This window comes from Centrocercus urophasianus, unplaced genomic scaffold (assembly GCF_019232065.1).
Source record: "Centrocercus urophasianus isolate 14NV4802_14NV808 unplaced genomic scaffold, USGS_Curo_1.0 seq_14, whole genome shotgun sequence".
In the NCBI taxonomy this organism is placed as follows: domain Eukaryota; kingdom Metazoa; phylum Chordata; class Aves; order Galliformes; family Phasianidae; genus Centrocercus; species Centrocercus urophasianus.
Window position 1 is genome coordinate 40,417,971 of NW_024884586.1, and position 20,500 is coordinate 40,438,470.

General features: G+C 37.2%; 1 long non-coding RNA gene across 1 annotated transcript in view; it reads left to right on the plus strand.

The window, feature by feature from the left end:
• The first annotated feature begins 310 nt into the window (after positions 1-310).
• LOC122158101 overlaps positions 311-20,500 on the plus strand; it is a 43,465-nt gene continuing 23,275 nt past the window's right edge. The window contains exon 1 of the long non-coding RNA XR_006168125.1: positions 311-2,364. This is a non-coding gene — a long non-coding RNA (uncharacterized LOC122158101). The remainder of the gene's footprint in view (positions 2,365-20,500) is intronic.

Consider the following 20,500-nt stretch of genomic DNA (forward strand, 5'->3'; position numbering starts at 1 on the left):
TAGGCTTTAAAGAGTTAAGCAATGGTTCAAAATCCAGGCAAATCAATTGCTTCAACCTCAGACTGAACTCTGCTCTGGTTTCATAAGAATTCACATATGAAATAAGCTCCATTATCTGGGGAAGAGACCGGACAGTACTGTATATAGTGTAGCTTAAATGCTGAGGAGATCAGTGTTAGATCCTGATTTTAGCAACATAGCACAGTAATCTGTGTTCAGAAAAGTTGGTTTGTTGAAGTAAACCCCCCCCCCCCCCCTTTTTTTTTTTTTCCTACATTCCAGGATTGGAAAGAAAAAATAGAGGCTGGGATTAGAGCCAAACTGAAAACTGATGCAGTCTGTCAGCAAGCCCTCAGGTAACAGTATCATAATTTATAAAATTTACCAACAATAGGATAGTAATTAAAGATAGAAGTTTTCCTGTCCCTATTTTTGGCAAAAGAGATTTCAGAATGCTAAACTGTGCATGTGTGTCTCGTCAAGGATTTAAAACAAAATGAAAAAAAGAAAAAAAAAAGGTAAAAAAAAAAAAAAAGAAAAAATCACACTATCCATAGGAAAAGGGTTTCATTTTTGCTTGTGTTATTTCTTGCTCTTTGCATACTTTTGCATTAATAGGCTGGTGGCTTACTTACTACTTACAAGCTCAGGCTAGAGCTTTTTGCAATTATTTTTTAATTATTATTTAAAATGAGAAACAGCCTGGGTTAGACCATGAACATCTGGAAAATTTCTTGGAGCTTTTGGGTTTGCCCCAGTGCAAGTCCTTCTTATTTCTAGTGTTTGGTCCACTCATTCAAGTGACTTTGGATGTCTCAACTAAGAATGGGACTACATGTGGGAAAGAGAGGAATAGTTGGCTGTTTTGAAGGAACATTTTTCTCCAGATTACATCAACTGTAATTATTTCATATTGTAAGAATAGTGTAGGATCATGTTGAATAATACAGTGAGATTATTGTTGGCAAATGATGACATTTTAGTGGCAAACAAGGATGCAAATAACAATTATGGTACCACATTGTTTTTGTTGGCACTAATTAGAACACTTTCACTGCCTGTCTAATTCCTAATTTTATTTGGAAAGCCCTTGAATTATGGACATTATTTTTTGTAAGTTTTCTATAGTGCCCAGCACAAAATGGAACTCCGTTTATGATTGGGAAATAAGAGTGATGATATAATAATAATAATAACAGTAATAGTAAGAAATTGACAATATCAGTTTATACTTTGATCTTGTCAGTACTCATGAGTTAAGTGGTGTTGGATTAGTCCAATACCTAAGTGGCAGTCTGTCAGAGAACACTTCTGTTTAACAGATGGTTCTGAATAAGTGCACAAATTTGGTGTTAGGACCTTGCCTCGTACCAGGTTCCATCAGACATGAAATTGAGGTCTTGACCACTTGCATCCATAAAAATTAAATGTAATAAAAATTAAATATACTAACTATGAGGCCTAACTACAATACCAGCTATAGCCTACAAAAAGACTTCTTGACTGGTGGTCATTGAATCGAATCAACATTGACCAAGTCCGTCTTTAAGATTCTCTGCCAGATCTTCTTCTCTGCTGTCCCTGATTAAGATTTTCTTTTCATCTCATGTCTTACAGTGTTTGTCAGTGTTACCATGTACTATCCCGTAGATTCTGCATGTTACTGTTTAGAAAATAGGTAGTATTTTCTTCCTATGTACAAATTTGACAGTTAAGCTGAAAAACATAGTGTTCTTCTGGACTCTATACTTAGGAATTAGTTTTCTAGCTTTTCTCAGGGAATTGTAGATATGAAAGTATTTGAAAGGGATCTGAGAATGCAAAATACAAATCCTTCTAGGGGGGAAGCGACGTATTTGACTTTTACTTTTTCATTTTGTTTCTTGCATAACTGTCAAAAGTAATTTCAAAGACTTTGCCTGTTTTGCTCTTCTTATCTTGTACTGTATGTCTGATGAAGAAAGGATGAATGAGGTTGGAAAGGACGACAGTCTTTCCAAACGTATCTCCTTCTCTTAGGAAAATCTCCTTTCTTTCTCACACAAAGGAAGAAAATTTGGTTTTAAATTCAGTTTATTTTCTTCCATAAGTCTTGGCAAACTGTTCAGAAAACAATTTAGATCTGTGCAAATTTATATCCTGGTCATGGAGCCCAAGCTGAACCTAAATACATGAGTAAGGGCTGTTTAGATTGACTGCAGTACTTCATCAGTAGTTCTCTCCATATCTTAACCTGAACTATCACTGCTTAATACCCAATTGAGGAATAGCTGGGAGTGCTCACTGGTGCATACAGCCACTAGGATTGCTTCTATCATGCATATCCTGAAAAACATTTGTGCAAATCACCCACAGAGTAAACAGGTAAGTGTCAAAATACTTCTAATGTTTCCTTGTGTGTGTGACTGTCTTCTCTGATTTCATAGCGTGCAGGCAGTACCCTTCAGAACTCATATATATATCCTTTCCTGAGCTTAAAGAAGAAAATACTAATGATTATACTGGACAGTCCTTTCAGTTATTGGTGTTCTCATGGTATAAAAAGGCTTGTGATATTGCTTCAGAGCTTTCCTGATTTGTTAATATATGCCCAGCTGCTTAGCCTGTATATAACATAAAATGTTTGAATTTATGAAAAACTAACAATAAGAATGTGGATTGTTTACTGAAATAAAACCCTAAACAAGTAGCATTATTGACTGTAATTATTTAAAGCTCAGAAAGTTTCTGAGAAAAGAATGAAATTGAAAATACTAGATGAATTCATGAGGGCTTCCATCACCATGAATACCACCATGACCTCATTGACCTTCTCTCCAAACAGTGCTACTTAGTCACTTCGGGATTCAGTTCACAATCACTCTCCTGGCCTTTAATGGAACTGAGTGACTTTGGGGTATAAGCAGGGCATGATTATAATACCATAATGAACTACCTCCTGCATGTGTATCCCCTACCTTATACTACAGGGAATTAGAATGACCCCAGCTATATGTCATAGGCAGCTAGCAATGAGCAGCAAGTATAAAAGATGAGCTTAGGCTTAATGTGGGAGTATGTAGTGAACTGGGGGCTGGATCCATAAAAGGATTTAGGTCATGAAACATTATTTTTAGGAGCCTAGCAGTTTAGAGAAATTCGCAGCCCCAGAGTGATATGTCACAAGCAGCACATAAAACACAAGGAGTGAGGAACCTAGAAACTGGACCCTCAGAAACCATCAAGCTTTAGCATTGCATAATTCACTCATCAGGCAAGGAGAAGTGCCAGACTAAATTCTGCTCTGAGGTACTGGGGGCTCTCAACGTTTCTATCCACAGTGAGACTTGACACATAACACTGGATCAGATCACCTCTGTAAGGAATTTCATGCATAGAAACAAATGTATCCTGCAAACTAAGCACTTGCAATCAGATCATTCTTCTGAGATTCACTGAACAGTGTTCAAATCTTTATCTTCTTTGATCTGGAGCAAAGACTCAAACTTTTTCAAACTTCTAATGTAAGAGCAATGCCCAAACCATTTGGTTAGCTGGTATTCTGGATAGAGTTCTCAATTGCTCCTGGTGAAAAAGTTAAACACTGTGTATGTAATTAAAGATTCAGGATTTGGCAGTGGATGAGTGGGAGGTTAAGGATATCAGAAGTGCTTAAAAATTGGATTGGCTTGTCCAAGATCTCTCTGTGGACCTAAATCTGGAGCCTGTACAACATTTGGAGCCTGTGACTATCTGGATTCATATTCTGTGGTGGCTGTCAATGAAGATCTCTGAGCTATACAGTGTAGCACTGAAATCTTAGGTGACCATTGGCTTAACGTAGCATACTTACCTAACTGATACTAGCAAAACCTCACTCTTGGTATGGTACAGTGAGTGTCAGTAATTTAACGCTAGAGCTCAGTAAACTGCAGAATAGGAACAAAATAATATGAAAATTTCAAAAAATAATGAAATAATGCTGGTTTCCTCTTACTGGTATATTTCTGGTTTTTATTTATATTAAGTCACCTTCTTTGTTAAGTTCCTAGATATAGAAGGAGAAAAATTTTGTAGCAATGCTATTGGTTGAAGCATACATTTGTAAGAGACTCTATCTCCAAAGGTCAGATCCTTGTGGAAGTAAAGTCAAATTGCTGTGTTTTAAGTGGAGGTTAGTTAGCTTATGAAAACAGGAATGTTTGCAGGACACCTAGTCCTGCCCAGTTTTTTGCTTTAAGGCACCCATTCCTAGAAATTTGTTGTTTCATTTGTTGTCAGATCTAACCATCCCAATATATAAGGTTATGAAAGGATTTGCTTAAGGCATTTTTATTTTTATACAGGCAAGCACTTGGGAGAAGAGGGATGCAGTAAGGGAGAACAAAACAATCTTGGATGAGAAATGTGAAAATGCATAACTCTCAAATGCTTGTGCTTTGGGAAACAGTACTATTTCTGTTTAAGAATGAATGAAAGAGACAGGTGATCTATAGCGTATTGCTTAGAATGAATTAGAACAAGAAGAAAAGTGTAGGTAAGGGATTTAACAAATAAATTTTAGATAAATCTAACAACAGTGGACTGGACAGACTATAAAGGAAGGTGGCATATGTCCTTCTTTTCTAATAAGGAATAAAAGACAAATTGAAGATAAGGCAAAGCAAATGTAACTGTTGAAGAAAAGTTTCTAGGAAGGTTTCTATCTGAAACACTGGGCAAACAAAATTTGAATCTGAATCTCACAAAGTGAATGCAAAGGAGAATAAAGCAAGGTCAATGTATTTTTCCAGCTTTCATTTCAGCTATCTGGCCAGGCAGTGATATGTTAAAACCTTTATTTTCATGTGGTGTTAAGCGAATGTACAGCTAGAGATGCACTAAAATGATGATATTAAAGTAAAAAAATATTGCTTGGGAGCATGCCTCTGTACTTCATCATCCCCCCAGCGTAGTTAGAACTTCTGGACAACAAAGCCAATCTATAGTTATTATATCTCTTTGTCTCTTTTCATATCTCCTAATAGAAGCACTCTTGTAGCTGCTGGCTAGAAAATTAAACAAGTGAACTCTCTCTGTCTGTCTCTCTTTCTGCTCATCAGATTACTGGGAAAATTTAACATTCTCTCGCTCTCTCTTTTAATTCTTTGCAGGCTGGTAGCACACTGGAGGGGCTTAGACTGAACCAGTTTAACTCTTGCATATCTCATGTAGTCTTTACTGCTGTTGGTGGACACATCCTTATTCTCAACCTGCAGAGGGAAAGATGGGTAGAGCGTGTAGTTATTTCCAGATGTTGATCTGGGAATGTGGTTCATTATGAGAGAAGTAATATCTAAACCAGCAAAGCAGAGATGAAAACAGAAGATACAATGATGATCTATGGCATTTTATTGAGGAGACTTCATTTCAGGAGCCTGGGCTATAGTATTGTCATTTAGGTGCACATTCTGGTCAGAACAAAGACAATGATCTTGCATATCTTGATCTTTCCAAGCTTGAACTGAAATCACTGTATGTTTTGGATGACTGTACATTCTGTTGGCATCAAAATAGGTGTAAAAACTAGGGAGCATCCTTCATCTTCTTTGGAATATAAACATAAATTGGGAGATGTAAATTCTTTCACCTGTTAAGTTATTCTATGAAAGTCTGTCGAGCATTCTCTGCTTTATAGAAATGAAAAGTGGTTGGAAGGAAGAACAAAGGAAAACATTCAGGAATTAAATATATTTTGACTGACATAGTCAGTCAAAATAAAAGGTCCTTTTGAGAAATGAGAAGGTTATAGAGGAGTTGGAAAGCATAATAATTTAATGGCAAGAAGGAAAAATGTGAAAAGTCCTAATGACTTCAGAAATTATGCTGGGCCTTGGCATTCATATTTAAGATGAAGACTCTTCTAAAGCTGCTAATAGAAATTTTAACTTAATGTGGAATTTTCCTTTCAAAACTGTATCTAACATTTACTATCAGCAGAAGTTTGCAAATTATACTCTTAGAAATGTATGTACCACATCACAGAAGGGATACCTGCACTTCTAAAGATGTGAGAAGGGGATAATCAATAAAAATGACATTCCTGTAAATTTCCTGGTCTGACTGTGCACTTACTCCATACTTCTGGTCAACAAAGTTACAGTTAAGTAAACGAACATCCTGACTGAGCTGAGGGGTCCACAGATCTGTTTTGTCTAGTCCACTGATTTTCACTGGTTTCTCACTGGCTGGAGTGAGGAAAAATATCTGTTCCTGGCAGTCTGTGAAACCCAACAGCTGCCAAATGCTTGCTGGGACATCCACATACATGCAACAACATAGCCATACACTCATCCGGAAGGATAGGACCGCTACTGCTTACGGTGGTCATCTACAAACAAAGGAGACCATCACCTCTAAACATGGTCCTCTATGACTTCTAGCCCAAAGCATTAGGGAAGTATACTAAGAAAAAGCATGGGAGCAGGCAGTTTCTCAAGCACTCTATCATTCCATACTGAAGAAGACCTTGATGAACTTTTTTTTTGGTAAAACTGAAATTTTTTTGAAACTACTCAGAGTTGAGGAGTTGACCTCAAAACATTTATATACAAATTACTGCGATTGTTTTCAAAATGTCCAGTATACAAAATGTCCAGTAGTGGAACACTGTATGGCATAATGACAAAAGAATGGTTAGAAATAATGAAATTGAATGGGTGGAGAAGCAAGAAGTCTTTGCTCACTGCATTCACTGGCTTAATATTTGAGGTTTCACAAGACAAACACACTTTACTAAAAGGTGGGACTGATAATTATATCTCAAAAGTGAGGTGTTTAGAGAATTATTTAATTAGTGTTACTAAAAGATTTCAAAATCCATAACTAGATAGTATTCTAAAAGTATTTCCTTCAATAAAGACTGCTCACCAGCTGAGAATATGCATTTGGGATTCTGCATTTTCAGTGTTTCACAAAGCAGAAGGTATATGAAAAGGAAAAAGAAAAAAATCTTTTTAAAAAATATAGTTGCTTTTTATAGATTACACTAGGACTCTGACCCTGTAGATCTACTATACCACTGAGAAATCATTGCAGAAGTTGTAATGCTTTAAAGCAAGGAGAAAGCTTAGTGTTTAAACACTTAAATACGAACAGAGAAAATGAAATTTATTCCTTCTATGAATCACAGAATCAGAATCACCCGGGTTGGAAGGGACCTCAAGGATCATGTAGTTCCAACCCCCCTGCCTAGCAGGGCCACCAAACACACACATTCAGGTCAGGTTGCCCAGGACCCTGTCCAACCTGGCCTTAAACACATCCAAGGACGGGGCATCCACAACCTCCCTGGGCAGCCCGTTCCAGGGCCTAACCACTCTCCTTGTATAGAACTTCCCCCTAACATCCAACCTAAATCTTCCCTCCTTCAACTTCGATCCATTTCCCCTAGTCCTGCTGTTGTCAGCCCTTTTGAAGAGTTTACTCCCCTCGTGGGTGTAGGTTCCCTTCAGGTATTGATAGGCTGCAATGAGGTCACCACGCAGCCTTCTCTTCTCCAGGCTGAACAAGCCCAACTCCCTCAGCCTGTCCTCATAGGGGAGGTGCTCCAGCCCCCTGATCATCTTAGTCGCCCTCCTCTGGACCCTTTCCAAAATCTCAATGTCTTTCTTGTACTGAGGGCTCCACACCTGGACACAGTACTCCAGATGGGGCCTCACAAGAGCCGAGTAGAGAGGGACGATCACCTCCCTGTCCCTGCTGACCACCCCTCTCCTGATGGAGCCCAGGATCCCATTTGCCTTTCGAGCTGCCAGAGCGCACTGCTGGCTCATGTTCAGTCTCTCGTCCATCAGGACCCCCAGGTCCTTCTCTGCCGAGCTGCTCTCAAGGACCACTTCTCCCAGCCTGTACGGCTGCCTGGGGTTCTTCCGGCCCAAATGCAAAACCTTGCACTTTGCCGTGTTGAACCTCATTAGGTTCACCCGAGCCCAGCCCTCCAGCCTGTCGAGGTCCCTCTGAATGGCATCCCTTCCTTCCACCGTATCAACCGCACCACTCAGCTTGGTGTCGTCAGCAAACTTGCTGAGGGTGCACTCAATTCCCTCATCGATGTCATTAATAAAGATGTTAAAGAGCACCGGTCCCAAGACAGACCCTTGGGGGACACCACTTGTTACCGGCCTCCATGCTTCAGAAACATGCTCCTATGCTTCAGAAACAGTACTCTAAAATCTCTTTTTAATATAAAACAATTTTTTTCCTTGTCTCCCATTACCGCCTTTAACCCTCCTCCCCCCTCTCCCAGTACAAATTGCATTTGAGCTGAATAATGAAAGAAAGGAGTTGATGTTTCCAATAACAAAAAGAAGCAGATGAACTGATAATTGCCCTTGTATTCGAAGCTGTGTTTTGAAGCAGCCCTCATTGATAATCATGGGCTGAAAGAGTCAAATGGAACCCAGAATATAGGTAAAAGCTAGTGAACCCTTTGAAATGCAGGCTATAGTACTTTGTGTCCAAAAATAATCAGGATTATAATCATTATGTTTATGGTTACAAATTGATCCTAGGCAGCAGAGACACGAGGGACATCAGCTTAGTCTGGATTTTGGCTTCTGCTGTAAACTTCAGCCTTAGCCATCATCTAAATGATTCAACTCTTCCTTATCCAAGTCTTACTTGGCTACCGTCTTGAGGCTTCTCTCCCTTTCCCAATCTTTCTCTACTGCCTTTTCTTTGCGCTCCCAAGATTATTTGGTGTAACTCCTCTCTCCATAGCGTCAAGAAGGTTGAAATGTTCTCCAGCTGTAGTTTAGTCTTCTAGTTATTTACCAAAAAAAGACCTCTATATATGTGTGCATGTGTATATATACTATGCTTTTAGGTGGAAAAGTTTCACTCACACAACAATATAATCTTTCTTTTTTTCAACATCAGCTGCCCACCTGGCAGCTGGTGTTGGTAATTCAGAGACACACACATGACTTCCTAAGGGTCAAATCCTGCTTGCATTAGTAATGTAAACTGAGACATTAACTTCACTTTAAATTGATGCTATTAATTAACATAGAGTTATTTTTCTGTTATTTGTGGTTCTTTTCAAAAGTCATTAAAATCAGAACAGCAAGCCAATGTAATAATGTTTAATACATGCTCTAAATTACTTTAATTATGGAGTAGCAAAAAGGTGGCTAAAAATACATTAAACATTTTCTTTGTGTTATTTTTACAAGTATGCAATGCTGTAGTTGCCAGGGAGCAGTTACACTGTTGCACTTGTAGGACATGGGTTCATGAGATTGTCATAATCTTAAATTGTTTCTCACACTATATAAAATTCCAAAAACTAAAGGAACAGGTGTTTCAAATTGATGAATTTTTTAAAATGTCTATGAGGCACTCAATTACAGTTTTTAACATTGATGTCCATTCAGAAAACATTTCAAACAAATAAAGATTTATTCATCCATCTATCAAGTAAACCATGTGGGACTACATCTTATATCAAATGCATATGCATGCCTGTGTGTCTTAGTATTGTACCGAGACCACAAAAAAAAGGTCTTAAGATAAATTTAAGAAAAAGAATGTGATATTGGACTTCTGCTTAGAAATGATCAAGAAAAACTAGAACTAAAAGATAACACTATTGAAAGGAAAGCATCTAGTGATGGCCTCAAAATGACATTTAGAAACAAATATCACAAGTTCAATAAGCCTGAAAATTAAAATCAAAATAGAATAAGTGGCAAAGGCCATCAAAAGAAAAATCACACAGGACAGAAAAACCTCCAAGGAAGATATCAATTTTCTACCTCTATCCCAAATTACAAAAAAATCTACCAAATCAGAAAGTTGAATAGGATTATCAATCAAGAAGCATCTTCTTTCAGGTCACATACATGAATGTTTTCAGTATTGCATAACATTCACCTTGTTTCCTACCTAAAAATGAAGTTACCTAGTGCTATTTTAGACTATCAGGAGGAAAAAAAATGGATTTTTTCCTTGAAGCTTCTGCAGGCAAGAACTTTTTGCACTGAAGAGAGTTTAGGAAATCTGTTGCAGAAAGTTGAGTAGCTCTGCTCGTATTCTTTGGAATGCTGACCCAGATGTGGCTTATGTAAGGTAGACAGATAAACAACAGAATCAGATTCTCTGACTGATTACTGTGCTGCTGAGCTCAGAGAAGATTTTGAAGGAAATCTTGGGAGCTGAGCTGCCAAATCTGTGTATTCTGTTTATATCTTTAATTGAACCTATGTATAAATTCAATTCAATGTCAGCTCTTTATCAGAAGATGATCTGTTTTGGATATATACTATGCTGAAGGATGCATAACAGCTCCTGAGGGAAGGTTATCTCTAGTCTTCTGCATTTGTGTATTCTGGGCTGACCAGTACTTTGAACCTGCTGCTATAAGATCATACAGCTATCCCGACATATCCCTGAGTACTTCCATGCTCTGCTCTCAGCCATATCTGAATTCATTTTATTAGTCTGTTTTTGTTTTATTTCTGTTGTGCATGAATCAAATTTTATTTTAGAGAAGTAGTAGTTGTTAAAATATTTCCTATTCTTTACTTGATAAAACATAAATATCCAGCATTCAGGTTGGACATTAGGAAAAAATTCTTCTCTGAAAGAGTGGTCAGGCACTGGAACTGGCTGCACAAGGAAGTGGTTGAGTCACTGTTCCCAGTGTTTAAGGAACATGGAGGTGTGGCACTGAGAGGTAAGGTTTAGTGGGGAAATATTGGTGGCATGTGGACGGTTGAACTGGATGATTTGGGGGCTCTTTCCTGACCTTGGTGATTCTATGATTCTAAGATTTTCCATTAATTTGTAATCGTAAGATATTGATTTCCTTTTTCTTAATTCCTACTTAAATCATCAAAAAATTCCCATCTGCTGTTTAGAAGACTGTTTTCAAAATGGTCATTTATTTTCCACAAATAAGAAACATCAGCTCTCACATAACAAATCTATGGGAATAACCTAGTGTGGCAATTCTTTCCCTGTCACCTTATAAGTAAATCAGTCTTTAGTTTGAGCATCTTATTGAATCATATGTCCAGGGTTGGAGGAGAAGTGGGAAATTACACTGTATTCAGAGCAAATAGCCACAATTTGGCAGTATTATTTGAGTTTAAGAAGGGTAGATGTTGGAATTCCTCACAAGAGAATATATTTGGGTGGGTAAGGATTTCATGTACCCCAGCACAATCAGTAAATTCAGCCAGAGGAAGTACTAGATGAACTTCAAGCTACATTTTTATCATGGGTTAGTAAAGTGCCAAAAGCAAATGTAATCTATCTCATGATTCAAAAGAAGAATGATTCAGATGAAACAGACCATAAAGGGGATTTTTTTTTTTGTGAACTTCCACATAGGACCCTATGGTTCTCCCAGACTCCACTGTGTCCTCTATACCAGGAAAGGACTTGTGTTTCCAAGTCTGTCTTCCCAGAAATATTATGTGGTGTTTCCTGTTTTCTGTAAGCCCCAATTCTGTGAGTGTTTATGTGAAGTTGCAACCTATTTGTGGCTGAGAAGGCAGTATGGAAGGCTATTTTGGGTAAGACTGATGACAGCAGAGACTCTCGGTGTTGTCTCCTCCACAACTCATTTCCTTTTCCCTGTTCTAACATCCTTGTCTGCTCTCTCTAGTTTTTCCTCCATCACTTTCATTTTCCAGGCTGGCATCTGCCCTGGGATTTGTAATAAAGTTCCTGAACTGTATGTAAAGTTATAACATATTGAAGTTAGAACTTCTGACATTCACAGACCTTATTTACATTTACAAACATGAACCGGAGAATCCCACAAGCCCTTTGAGCTACCCTGGAGAAGTAATTCTTAATCAGGCTAGCCTATTTCACAGATGAGACAACTGAGACAGATTTCCCAAACCTGACTGTAGGCTTTATCCAAGACCAACCAGCTGGACATGGAAAGAAGAGGATAACCCAGGAATTACTGACTCCAGCCATGTGATCACTGCAGAAGTCTACTTTTTCTCAAAATGAATAGGTTTTCCAGTTATGGAAATTGAATCTCTCAAAATCTGATTCAATTTCAACAGCCATATTCTCTAGTGATTTCAAGAGGCAAAGATTTCTGATGTTTTCCAGCCTTCAATAAGTGAAAATATCTCAGGACTCCCATTTACCAGTACAGTGACATTTTTCCCTTCTTCCCAGCAGGTAGAAGTGGTAATAGAGTCAAGAAAGAGCTATTCCTTGTTGAAGTAATTGAGGGCAGCAGGTACAAGAGCCCAGAAATGTTCAGATGCTAACAGGAATATATCAGGAATACATAGAACACATAGCACTTCACAGAAACATGAGTGTTGAGTTCTTGTCAATTGTGAAATGAGTGTAACGACTTAAATTAAACCATTCATTCTCTACATGTATTATTTCTGATGAATCATCCTTTTCCATGTACCAAGAATACACTGGTTTGCAATTGAGATTCATAAATGGTGCATGACGCAGTCAGTGGGTGACTAGATTTCAGTTCCTATATAACTTCTCTTTTCAGTAATGATGCACTGGAAAATAGTACCCAAAACAGTGTAAGACATCTAGTTTCCCTTATAGCTTTGAGGTGAACTCAGTTGCAAGGTCTACAGAACCAGAATCTAATATTGCTTAGTTTATTAAAGGCTTGAAATTTTTGGAGATCTTCTGGGATCAGTTTTCCTTGCATGATTTCTTCCATTTGAAATGGTAGACGCCCAGCACATGGCAGATTTGTACTTGGATTTTATTCGTGATGTGGTTAGAATAACAGTTTCATGACATAACATTTACATCAATTTCTTTTTTTCTAGTACGCAGATAAGGGATTTTCAGGTTCTACTCTGAGCTCCACCAGCAGCTTGTTCTTTATCCTACAAAAAATTTTGCACTTTTTCCTTTCCTTTCCTGTAAAATTGAGTGGTGTAGTACTGCATATATATAGCAAATAAAAATGCCCTAAAATATAATTAATTCATTAAAAATTATGAATCCTGAATGATATTTCCCTCCAATATATTTATTAATAATATTGTTATATAATTGAGCAAGTATTTAATGAACACTCCCAATCCTCTTACATTTTGTGCCTCTTAAGAAAGGCATCCTTGTCACTGTCATTATCATCTTACACTTCATCATTCTCTTCTTCCAGCTTGCAGTATTTTATATATACTAAAGCCCATATGTTGTTTTTAAAGACCTAAAAGCACGAATGTGAATCCTCTAATATGGAACATTAAAGAGGAGACAGACAAGAACAACAGTTCTGCATGATCACTGAAGATGGAGAACCCGGCTTTGGGGTAGCAGTTTTCCATTTGCCTTTGAAGAGTCATGGGAACATTACAACTTTCCTGCTCTATGGCAACTGTTGGGTCATGGCCTGAAAAACTGATTGATAACCTGAGGAAAGGACTGAGTCAGCCGTGGGAACACAGGTAAAGGCAGTTCACATGTGTGACCTGAAGGTCCTAGACCCCAATTAGGGGCTGAGTGAAACAGGGAGGGATCTCTTTCTGGAGATCTCTCCTCTGTGGAGTCTTTCCTGTAAACCTAGACCTTCAGATACAGGTGAACATTCCTTCCCTGTTTGTTTCTTTTCTTACTTTTACCATGATGATTTTTGCAGCTGTAACACCAACTTTAACACCTGCTAGTGGCACTTTTCTCTAGGTGGAGGCAAAGCAGTCAGCTCCACTAATGCTTAGGAGAATCACTAACTCTTCTTGGACACTGGAAAAGGAACTGGCATATAAAGAAACATGATTTTTGTGTAGATTCATATTCTACCTCATGTACCATGTCTCTGTCCTCTCTGAAACGAAATCCCACTTACATTCCAGAGAGAAGAGAAAAACTCTTCACATCTCCCAAAATCTGATGTATAAGATGTATTCATCTTCAGTTAATTGCATTTAACTCAGCTTTCCCATCGACTGTGTGTGCGAACAGACCAATGAACTAAATAGTGGCCAGCAAACCCAAGAGTGTCTTGCATTGTCTTGCACATAGCTGTCCAATGAGAGGCATCTTACAGCTGCTGTTGCTGATGAGTAAGGAGAGGAAAATCACAGGTGGAAGAAGTAGCAGACAGGTTTGTTTTTCTATTGGTTTGTTTTTGGGGTTATATTAATATTTGGAGATAGCACAACTTCTTTAAAGCAGGCTGAAGAAAATTCAACCAACATCCTCTTTTGAAATCTAAAATTCTATTAAAAATGAAAAGCTTTATAAAATTGGGTCTTTTTTTCCTTCCAATAATTCCATTTAAAGATAGGGAGGGAAAAAAACAACCTATTCTAATTATGTCAAAACATTACATTCCTATCTTTTGGGGAATTAAACACTTAGACTTATCACTTTACTTTTTACTATTTTTTAATTTAAATTCAGAAATTAAATGTATCAACATTAAAGTTGAATCCTATAGAAATTTAATATTTTGAATACCCTGAGATTATTCTTTTTTGATTATTTCTTTTGAATTTTTTTCATTTCATGGAGAATTTGAAAACAGTTTAATTTTTATTGAAAGTCAGAACTAAATTTTGTATTCTTAAAATCAATTTTGAAGTTGAATATCTTTTTTTTTTCTACACAGAGCTGATGTAATGAAAGGGGAAAATATTGTCAAAACCCAATGAATAGCAGAACAGAGCAATTGTTCCTCTGAAGTTTTATTGTTGGAGAACCATTCAAGTAGGGATATCAGACTTGCTGTAACTTGTTTTCCAGGATAATGAGATGCACAGGAGGGAACATAGACTTGTCTCAAAGAAAAAATGTAAGAATTTTATGACAAACTGAGCCTGAGTTTTTTCTTTCCTTTTGAAAGCTTACTGGAAGTTTGCAAAAGCAAGTTTTGCATTACATACCATGTCCATCTAAATGCTCTGGTTTCTAACCCCAGAGGTTAAAATTTGGTCCCAGTGGGTGGAATTTAGTCAGGGCTGAAAGAATTCTTCCCGTTTTTCTACTTGTACCTTCTTCCAGTAGGTCTCTTTTCTGGTAGTGCTATCTGATAATAGTGCACTTCCCATGGCTGGGTGAAAGAACATTCTCCTACCTACAGCCATCTGTAACAGTCTCTCCCATTTCTCTTCCTACCCGACTCTCCATCTTTTTCAATATGTAAGTTAAAAATAATAAGTAAAAATCTTTGTCTTTTGACTTTCACGATTTCCTCCCCATCCTGATATTAATATACTTTTCAAAATTTTCTCTCTGTAAACATGTGATGCCACACATAAATGTATAGCCTTTATGTGATTGGCATTATAAAAAATGAAGCTACATTGTATTGTAAATGATGTTACTGGCTAATACTCATTTGCCTACATTCTTCCTCTCAACCTCTGTTCATTTATAAGCACAGAGCAGATCATGCTTAAGGAAAACAGGATTCATTTCCTTTAAAAACCTCTAAGCTAATGCATTGTTTGTTACTGTGGTTTCTGTGAGAGGACAGGCAGATGGATAACAAAGTAGGCACTCCTAAAGCAAAGCATTTCCAAAGCAAGACCCAGATCAATGTCTGTTTCTAACCTAGGTCGTCCTCTTGCTCTTTCCATTTCATTCATCATAGAAAGTGTATGCATCTCCACAAAAGGAAAAAAATAATTTTCCCATACTGTGAGATTACACTTCTCTCAGAAAATGATTAGATGTGGCTATGCTCTGTATTAAACAAACAGACATAAAAACTCATAGTAAAATCAAGACTGTATGATATGCCACTGTATGATATGAACACACATAGCCAGTACTGATATTGTTTACAGTAAGGACAGCCCAGATTTGTAGGCAGTGTGCACTTGGGCTCTGCAATACAGCAAGAGTCATGTATTTCAAGCGACAATATGGATATTCAAAGAAAAGTATGTTAGATTGTAGCCTTCTTTCTGCCCCAGGCTCTCAAGGTCGTTCCCAGTACAGGCATATAACCTGATGTGAGAGTTGCCTGCCAGATCTTGCTTTCAGACCTTGTCATCCAGACCAAAGAAAGGTGAAACAAAGCAATTGCTGTGGCTTTGACTGCCTTTCCATCAGCACAAAGAGTGGGGGGTATCTCTAGGCTTGCTGCAGGTCACAGCTTGCGTGCATATGAGCAGAGAAGGTATCTGTGCCCATGGAAGCCCTTGTACCTGCATAAGCAGCTTCTACGCAGAAATCCTGTATAATGGAAAACTATTCTGAAAACAAATATAAATTCTGATGATACAAATCTGCCATCCAAAAATTTGAGAAAGCATTTTTGTGACTTAAAAAATATAAATGAGTTCCTTTTTAAAAGCATGATCATCTACGTGTTTTAACTAAATCAGTCTCCACGATCTTGTCACTACCAAGACTAATAATCTTCTATTCTTTCAACAGTCTTTACAATAATGGACACATTTTCAGCTTTCTCAGGTTAGGCAACTTATCAAAGAGAGCTATGTGGCTCCATGCAGAGCTGCAAGTGATTCTTAGCAGCTTACCCTACAGTACATCATGCAGGGACTTGTGCTACATTCCCCTGTATTATGGGCTTCATCAGAGTCTTTGAAATGAAGTAGCTATCCAATATATGCAGGTATCTCACAGGCAGCAAAAACTTTGTTGACACTGGAGAACTGCATGAATTTCTTTATTCAATAAGAAAATGTCTTATACACATGGACACATGCACACACACATGCCATCAGAGAACGGGGGTATAAATAAATCTGTGACATTATCACCTGAGATGGAAGAGGTGAGTGAAAGAGAGTTTTATGCACTATACTTATTTTGCCCCTGTTTTTCATTACATGGATAACCGTAGAGCAGTTCTTGTTAGCATTTAGAAAAAGGGAAAAATCTAGCCTCCTGCAGGGGAGCTATTATTGCTAGAATGTACTAGCATTATCTTGCTTATGGGGGGGCATATTGTTTATGCAGTCTATTTATCAGTGTACAAGTATATCTACCAATATAGCAATATCTCTGCAGTAATGGCATACAGGAATAAAAGAGTTTTCATGAATAGAGAGTTCCTGCCTGTAGCATGTACATCTGAGATACTAAAGGATTATTTACCTATCATTAAGATATGGATTTTTTTATCTGGTCCAGTTTTTCTTGCAGCAGAAATCATATTAAACTCTCTAGCTATTATATCTAACATCCATTGGGCAGCTTTTCATTCCAGGTAACCTAATATAAATGAAGAAAATAAATCCACGACAATTTGTTGAGCCATCTTTTTCTAACCACTCCCCCCCCCCCCCCCCCTTCTCCTTTTCCTGAATTAAATTCACATAATAAAATCCAAGGGTTGCTTTTCACTCACATCTGCTTCAATTAATGTGCATGACATTGTAAGAAATTTTTAATGGAAGAAAAAATCTAAAGCACAATATTTTTAAACCATTGTGCAGGGAAAAGTGCTGTGTATAATACAATGTGCTTATTTGTCATGCAACAGTCAGGTGGGCTTTAAAATGCAGTGTGAGCCTTCCCAGTGTTCCCTTTTTCTTATATCTTCCTGTATAGGAAGTATTTTGAAGAGACTTTAGTGATTTTCATGTAACAAAATACTGTTCAATAAAATTATCTTAGGAAATGCTTGTTTGTTTGAAACAATTAAATTTAATAATAACAGCATTAGCAGTAATATTTGTATAGTAGTTGAAGTTCGCAGCCAGTCAAAAGATTCTAAAGCACTATGTATTTTTTTGTCTTAGTAGATTTTTATCGATTAGTCAATTCTTCTTTTTTGATGCTCTCTTTTTTGTTGTTGTTGTTTCAAAATTCCTATTTTTGCTAAAAGAAAAGGGTAGTTTTGATATGGACAGAAAGATGCCATAGAAAATATAAACAATTGAAAAAAAATCAGTTTGCTGATTTGTGACTGTCCTAAGCGAGTACTAAGAGTTAAAACTGATTGCGCAAATCCACTAATGGAATGTTAAAATCAACTCATTTACATTTCCTTTCTGTACCTCCAATGTAACATAGCCCCCAACTATCCAATGTTGCATATGTTTCTTTTTCATTATACTGTGTCAAAAATGCCATGGTGACACAGAATCTGATTATATATCACATTTTACCTCCCTTTTGAAACTCATTTTAAGGCAGTGATAGAGAGTAGAAGGAAAATGAGGATGCTTTTCTACCCGAGACATCTGAAGTAAATACAAATTTCTCCTTCTGTTGTCCTGGCACATATAGACTGAAAAACTGTTCTGTGCCATGTCAATAAGTTGGTATCTATGCTGATACACCACTGGAGCAAGAAGAGGCTGTATTTAAAGATACAGCTATGGACATTTGGCCTTAAAGATAAACAAGATAGAAGAAGGTATCTTGTTTGTGTATTGAATTATTAGTTAAGTTATGGTCTTTCCCGGCTAGTTGTCTCACATACTGCCTTCTCCCAGTCTGAAGTTATGAAAATAAAAGTGTAATTTTGCATGTAATTTTGGATGGTTACTTTCTAGCCATGCCTTGCTGTGTGCTTTCCTGTTTAATTCAGCCATGTGAATCAGAGCCCAGGTCCTTATTAAACTGCCTTTTTGAGTTCTAGAGAAACGCTGCTGATGCTTTATCTGGCACCAAGGATATGCATAGGCCAAAGTCCTCCTCAGAGGTGACAAATGAGCTCTGTGCATGTCACAGGAGAAAAAGGGGAGCAGACAACATGAGACTGAACCACCCAGGAGCTCAAATGAGTTTTTTCCTTCAATTACTGAAGAGGTCAATTTGTTCTTTATTGACCCTTTTTCATCCTAATTTCTTTTTCTTTTGTAATGTATTTAGGAGAATTAAGTGCTCCTAATATGGCTGAATTGACAACATTAGAGATTCAACTGACTTATTTAAGGGCTTATGTTAACCTGAAGGTTATCCTATCCCAAAGCTTTCCTGAGAAACAGTCATGTCTCTTATAATAACTAAATGTAGCTGAAATACTACACTAGAGTCTTGTATTCTACTTTTATAGATACATAATACACATACAATGATACTGTTTATTCATTCTGTTTATTGGCTCCAACATGATTTTTAATGTGTAACATAAAAAAAGACTTTCAAGTTTAATTGCAGTGTCAACACTATCATGCTCATCTTTATCTCTGTCCTCTTTTACTTCGAGACTAGCATTTTCTTATAGGATATCCACACATAGTAAAGCATCCAAACAACTTTTTCACGTCATCTTCAATGAATTCAGAGGATGCAACAGTTTGCATACTCCTCTGCACACATTTTATTACTCCCACTTTCATTCTAAGGCTGAAGTGAATCATGTCATAAATATCTGTCTTGCACTCATGAGTTTGATATACTATTCTCTTCTGAGATCCTCTCTATACTCATAACTTTAAAAACTGGCAAAAAAAAAAAAAAAAAAAAAAAAAAAAAGAGTATTCCATGTAGTATTTTCTTTAGCAAAATTTCAAAATGTTTCAGAAAATCCTGTTCCAAAACAGATGTCTCTCTATCCTCAGGTTTTATTTTTTGATAATCTGGGAATACTATTGTGTACAATAAATGTATAAAGTCAAGCTCAGTGCTGGTTCTAGAACAGACACTGAAGTAAAAGGATCTATGCTAGTTTATATCAACACTTTTATATCTATGCTAGTTTATAGCCCAGTAAACATAGTGCAGAAAGCCTCTATATAATTTTATAATTTTAATACTCCACCTAACTACAGTTGTACCTACAGTTATAACTACTCGTCAAGTACCTTTCTTATTAGTACAGTCTTGTAACGTCACAAACTAAATGCGTATGTAATTGTATGCATCATATTGTGTATGCAGATTGTGGCAGCATTTATTAACTTCAGCATGCTTTGCTGACCACAGAACTCAAGGTGGGTGTATACTGAGAAGACCAAAATTGCTCTTTAAAGTCGACTCTACCACAGTATATCTGTACAATCAACTATCTTTTCTCTGCCTCCTTCCCTCCCCATACATCTTGTAACAATAAACATCTGGGTAGCTCGTTTCATCATTTGTAATTTGTTGATGAGTTCTACTGGGATATGAAAATATACTAGCCACTTTCTAATAAGATGGTCCTTCTACCATCTTCTTTGAATGCTTATGTTTAGTCAATGTATGACAGACAACCATTAGTGTGAGAAGGCCATCAGACTCTTGTGGTCAGAATTGGGTTTTGACTTTAAGCCTGAGACTGAAGTAGCTCTGGAATTTCTTTTCAGCTCAATAGACCAATATTTCTGTAGATTGTTCTCAGCACATTTTTGGCCCTACATACTGGCATGTGGTACAAACTGATTTGTGAGCTTTTTTTTTTGTGTGTGTGTGCTTTGGATGTTGGAGGTCTTGTGAGATCATCTGGTTTTTGTTTTTTTTTTTTCCCCCCTAAGAATCCTGCCATCTTGGGCCAAAACCTCATGGGAATAGTTGTTCTTAGAACATTTTTTTCAATATGAAAACCAGGATGAGAAAAATACGACATTTTTATTTAGTTTTGGATCTGTCCCACAACAAAGAGTAAGAGTTTCTT